The sequence below is a fragment of the Schistosoma mansoni genome (assembly GCF_000237925.1).
Source record: "Schistosoma mansoni, WGS project CABG00000000 data, supercontig 0172, strain Puerto Rico, whole genome shotgun sequence".
NCBI classification, from domain to species: domain Eukaryota; kingdom Metazoa; phylum Platyhelminthes; class Trematoda; order Strigeidida; family Schistosomatidae; genus Schistosoma; species Schistosoma mansoni.
Genome location: NW_017386058.1, coordinates 453,863 through 459,862, shown reverse-complemented (window position 1 = coordinate 459,862; position 6,000 = coordinate 453,863). Strand labels below are relative to the sequence as shown.

At 38.1% G+C, this 6,000-nt stretch overlaps 1 protein-coding gene across 1 annotated transcript in view; it reads left to right on the top strand.

Moving 5' to 3' along the window:
• Positions 1–1,454: 1,454 nt before the first annotated feature.
• Positions 1,455–6,000, top strand: part of Smp_073950 (hypothetical protein) — a gene marked incomplete at its 3' end in the record, with an annotated part of 29,358 nt that continues 24,812 nt past the window's right edge. The window contains exons 1-7 of the mRNA XM_018796609.1: positions 1,455–1,567; positions 1,912–1,987; positions 2,030–2,071; positions 2,109–2,158; positions 2,200–2,278; positions 2,316–2,508; positions 5,254–5,312. The remainder of the gene's footprint in view (positions 1,568–1,911; positions 1,988–2,029; positions 2,072–2,108; positions 2,159–2,199; positions 2,279–2,315; positions 2,509–5,253; positions 5,313–6,000) is intronic.

Here is a 6,000-nt window from a genome sequence, read left to right as displayed (position 1 = left end):
ATCTGTCACAATGGCGCAATTTATTTCACTCTATCCTCTGGATATTGAGTTCCAGTATTCCTTTGTACATACTTTCCCACTATGCCATTTTGAAATATATTTTCAGTCTCTAGTGTTTCTCAATGACACTGCTACTTTATTATTTCTATCTCTTTACTATTCATCCTGTTGATTTGTTGTCGTACTGATATGCTATGGCAAATTTGATTAACTCTCATCTGCTCATGGTTCTATATGATTAGTGACTGTGAAGATACCACCGGTATTGTAGTTTGACAACACTTTACCAGTGTTGGGGATGTCAAATCCCCAGAACTTACTTGGTAAATGGCTTAATCTTGTAGTTTTATTTTGAAAATTTGAATTTAGCTGTTTTCGCGCCAAACGCGCTCTTTTTACCTTCGCGTCATATTTCCCACCTGTAAACTATCTTAACCGCTATTGGTCCTTTGTTTCTTTATGTGTGCTATTTACTGATGATGCTCAAGGACAATTTGTTACTGTATAAATGCGCTTGACTTTTTCCCTTATTTGATTGCTTGTACTCGGCTGCTTACGGAATACATATATATTCCCCTACTTACCTTGGACTTCTTCATCTAGTTAGCGGGGCCTGGGACTAACCGATTAGAATAGCTTATCGTGTCATTGTGTCATTGGCTTTCGTTCGTTACCGCGGAATCGATTTAGTTTCAGGCATAACAACCAGTAACACCTATAATTGAATCGCACCCACCCAGTGAAATCAAAAGTCAGAAGCGAGGGGATTGGAAAATATATTTGATGGGTTATCAATATATCGAAGAGTGACTGATCTAATCTGGCTAGTGATCTTAGGAGATGTTGCGCACGCCGTTCCAAAACGTGATCTGGTGCGGATGCATGACCGAGCGCCTTCAGCTAAATGAGTCCATTAAAACTAATGTGGTCAGCATCTATTATCGAACACTTACAGAGCTATTGATTTTGGGGATTTATTTACAGCTACGACTGGCTTAGCCGTGATTCCAGACTAGGACCATAACTTGAAAAGAGGACGGGCAATGAGTGCGTTTTACATCTCGGTTGTTTTTTCACTTGTGACAGGTTGGCAAAGAAAAAGGTTGACAGATACTCCGTCATAGTATCACTATTCACCGACGTGGTGTGGTAGTTTGATTTATTTGGCAATTATTTTAACGTCAGTAAGGTTAATGCTCCGTGCTGTATTTATGACTTGCCTAACATGAAATGAAAACAGTGAATTATTGTATGATTCCCTTTATATTTTCCAATTTTGGTCAGTGGTCGTATATAGGCTAAGAATTACAGAACGTATTAAACTCCGTTAGAAGTGTTAAATTTGTTTGTAAGTAAGGCTAATATACTTAAACCTACGGGAATCTTTTTGTTCAATCATATATCTTTTTCAGTTCAACTTGTCGTTGAACAAACCTGATTTTTTTATACTTACAGCACATAACTGGACAGTAGAAGAAATTGCATATTGGCTTACTAGTTACGCCAAACTTCCGGAAAATAAATATTTACTTCAGAAGGAAAGTATTTCAGGGAGTTCTTTTCCTAGGTAAATTAGTACCCAATGTTTTTATAATTTTGTTTACTGTATATAATTTATCTAAAAGGGTATACATGCAGTATTTTCTGAATAGCATTGTGCGACAGCTCGTCTGTAATTCATATTAAACTTATAAGGTCATTTGAGGCTTGTCTCTCCACTATTTTTCAGTGGTGAGAATCTTCGAAGGTCATTCTAATTTAAGTCTTATTAAGTATCATACTTAAGATTTCTGTTGTTAGGCCTTTTGATGTTTCCCTTTTTTTTGAATAATTCGAACTGCTAGTTAAACGTCAAACTCTACCCTTGTCATAGTTCATGTCTTTTTCTAATTACACACCGCAATGTAACAGTAAAACCGAAGATTTTTATGTCAAGTAAACTGCTCTCTGTGCATGACATTGATTCCAGCCAGTTTTGAAAACCATGGTTTGTAAATCAGATTCAAAATCCCTAACCTAGCGGTTACAGATTAAGTTCTTAAGCTGCTGAGCACACTGCTTTCTTGCTAACGTAAGTTGAGATTTTTTAAAGTTCAGGAATCTGTCAGAACATGGACGCAAGCATCCTAGCTTTGTATTAGTTGGGGACCCAACGCAGGTAGATCTGTTTAATTATTTTCTCGTTTGTAACTAAATTAGATCATCTAGTTTTAGTTTGCGTGAAAACTTTCAAAATAATGGTTTCATTTCATAGAAATAACCTCACCCTCCTTAACGAGTAGGATGTAATTGGAATATCTAGATAACAAATTTAGGTGCAACTCGACTTCGCTCAAATCAGAAACAGACATAAAAATATCTTATCTAGGTCGCGGAATAAATCGACGTCAACATAAGTTTGGAGTCCGTTGTAATGGTTCTAAGCCATCTATTATTTGTGCATTTAGGGGTTTAGTCATCGATTCCTGTTGGTTTACAAGTATATGTTTGGTCTCCAACGCAAAACAGGTAAGTTGCCTAGTCAGTGCTAACCTTAATGGTTTTTTTTTACCCCCAAATACCCTGGTACGGCCGAGAGTGAAGAGAGTCCGCTCTCCCTTTCGAAATGCTCTTACGTGGCCACGCGAATATTTAGCCTCTGCCAGGGGAGTCCTACTCACTGCCTTCTCGTGGCATTACTGTTGTTTACGAAATTGAGAACGAAAAGCGAATGTCCGGCGCTTTAACCGGGTTGGTGAACACGGAAAGTCCACCTAGGGGAGTTGGAAAACCCTGATTCCAAACCAATGGTGCACATGAGCTCCAGTATCCTGAGGGGACAAATGGCGTATGAACCAATTGTTGGTCACCAACTACCATGGGACTGCATCTCCTTACGACGCTCCACTGCCTTGTGGATCAGACCTTTAGGTCGAAGGCTCGAGATGTGACCCCCCTAAGAAAACCACCTGCTTCAGTCTGGGCACCCGGACAGTGTCATAGCCCTCACGCAGTTAAATGAAATGACAATTTCTTGTGAGGCGCATATTTATCTGGTGCTTCCTTGTACCAATATTTATGTGTCCAAATAATAATCAATAATAATCAATAATAATAGTTTCTTTAGTCGCCGAAAATCTGAGAACCAATAATATTTCTGTCTTACGAGTATCTTTAAAGTTTCGATTCAAAAACCAGTAGTTATTATTGTCTCCCGTAATTTTACTCAGTTATTTTCTTGTAACAACTTGAAATGTACAAAAATATGTTGTTGCTCACACCCAACAAATAAACGAAATCGATCACGTCAATTATATTTTTATTATTATACGAAACCCACTTCTTCTAACACAGTTATATGGAATATAAGTACTGTTTGTAAAGCTCATTTACTCCTATTTACATTCATATTATAAGTAGAAACCGATCCTGACCGTAAGTATTACCCTGATGTGATTGTAGAGCTCCATCGTAGTAATCCGATCGAGCCATATAGGCTGGAATAGTTATTTTAGACCCTACTATGCTAGGCTGCTCGTTTAAGGAACAGTAGGGCCAAATGCAGCAAATTCATGGTCCGAAGGCGGAATTGTACTGTGTGACAGCAGTAAGGTGTTCTCCTCAAACAACCAGAATCTGCAGCAATGCTACCTTTTCCTAACTAAAAGAAGAGGTTACGAAAGGTCGACCCCTAAAATTTCTCATCTTATCCAAAAGATTTCCGTTTCTGAAGGTGAAGCTTTTTAAAATGCAGAGCTAACACATCAAAAACCGCTGATAACAAGTCCCTGTGTGATCGACCTCAAACAGTTATCCCTTTGATTCTGCGGTCACGTTCCCAGGCCAAAACAATCATTACTAATCCGGTTCTCTTTTCAGTCCCCTTAGTAAAAAATATCTTTGCGTCGTTTGGGTAACCGAGAAGTAACAACCGCCTTTATGCCTCTAAAAGCACTAAACCAAATCTCTTCACTTGTTAATCTTTCCTTCTATCAGAACTATCAATCCTTCTCCTACGACTTTGTCCCCATGTATCGCCACTATTTGAGTTCATGAGATTTTATTGCTGGCTTCTTGAAACTGCGCTCCAAACTACATGTGGAAGCTTTTAATGTTATGATGTTATGTCGAATAGGCCAACGGGCTTCCTTAACTAGGACTTTAGAATCCCTTACCATCTATGTATTTTGTGTCTCTTTAACAAACACAGGATCTAAATGTGGTCAGCCACTCGACCTTATATAGTTAATAGAGAAAAGTGGCGCGATTTTTCTGCTGTATACCTGGAGACTCAATCACCATCTCACGGGGCCTCGCTGGTGCAGACATAGCGCTAATTTCAAACGCGAAAAAATCTCTCCCAGACGGGGTTCCAATAAACAATCGTCCGACCGAGTAGGAAAGTAAGAACACGAAAAGACAAATACATGCCGTTGTTTTTCCCTGCACTACCAACGACTGCAGTTCTGATGTAATGAAGGATGAGTTTTATAGAAAGCTTCTTGCTCTCTTACAAACTGTCAAACTCCTGAATGTGATTGCAGCTGGGAATCTTAATGTCTAAGTAGGTAGTTTAAACCAAGGTGAAAGACATTTAGGTGGATCTTGCAGTGTCTGGGATAAATTAACAGACAGCGGAGACAGTCTGCTACAGCTATGCTAAGACAGCTGCTTGTTCTTAGCAAGAATCAATTGTAAGCATACGGACATTGTCCGATATGGCGAGTCCCATAATCCACTCAATGTTTGAAGTAAGTAGACCATATCTCCACCATTCATCGTTGAGTAAGCTCGATAGAAGGCTCCCGCGCATTTTGGAGCACATGTTTAGAATCATATCACGTTTTATTACGACTAAATATTTTTCCCGTTCTTACTGACCGTAGAAAGCCGCACCAAAAAACTCCGTAGAGTCCAACCTGATGATGAAAAGGCCAAGAATATATTTCAACAACGACTAGAGAAGCAGTCAGTCAATTTTCAAAGTTATTTTCACCCCAATGACAATTTTTTGTGTGGTGCATATATATCTGGTGACCCCTTGTACCAATATTTGTTTTCAAATAAATAAAAATGTGTTATAAATTTTGATTTCCTGGGAACTTCCTGTTGACTTTTATTTGATGCCACTAAAACTATGAATATTCTTTAAGGAGGATATAGGTCAATAATTTAATCTCGCTTGGTTTTAGAGATGTGTTTAAGGAATAAATTTTCTTCAATTTCTTGAGAGTTGATCAATCGCTTATCTGTATTCTAATAAGTTGTTTTTAGTTTTTGTAGACCATATAATCTTACAAATGGTTTTCGTTGATCAACTTACGTATGATTGGGTGAGATATTGAGAGATACATAAGCCTTTAAACTGTGTGAATGTGAACCTTACATTCTTTGTCATGCACCTTTGAGATAAGAATGTATTTTTAAATCATGTTTCCTCAAACTTTTAAACATATCAAGTTATGAGTTTCTTTAAATATCAATTTTTTATTGTATCTGGCTTCATTAATTTTATTGGGGCCTCAATATCAAGACTCGTCTCAGCTGTTATCAAATCTTAATTTTAATTCACAAGTATTGGTTGTTGTAGTCTTTTCATTGGTGTTCAAGACTGCGATTGATCAGTCTTTGTAGGTATATGTGCATCCTGTCCGGATAGCGTCGACGTTACCATTAAGTCACAAGTATTTTAAGTAGAGATAAAGGGTAGCAATATCGAGGTAATCCGGACAGGATGCACATATGCTAAAGTGACTGACCAATTGCAGTCCTAAATATCAATGGAAAGATCCAAGCAACCAATATATATGAATTAAAACTAAAATCTATCCCATTCTACAAACCAGTGGCTATTCGAACTTAGTAGCTAAGTTTATAACGTGGTGGAGTTGGAGTCCCGAAGTGAACATCAACTCTGGAATCCAGATACATCCATCTGACGATTCCCAATTAGGACGAAATCCACACCCAGGAATCCACTACTAGCTACCACTCATCTCTGCTTAAAATGTTATCAAATCG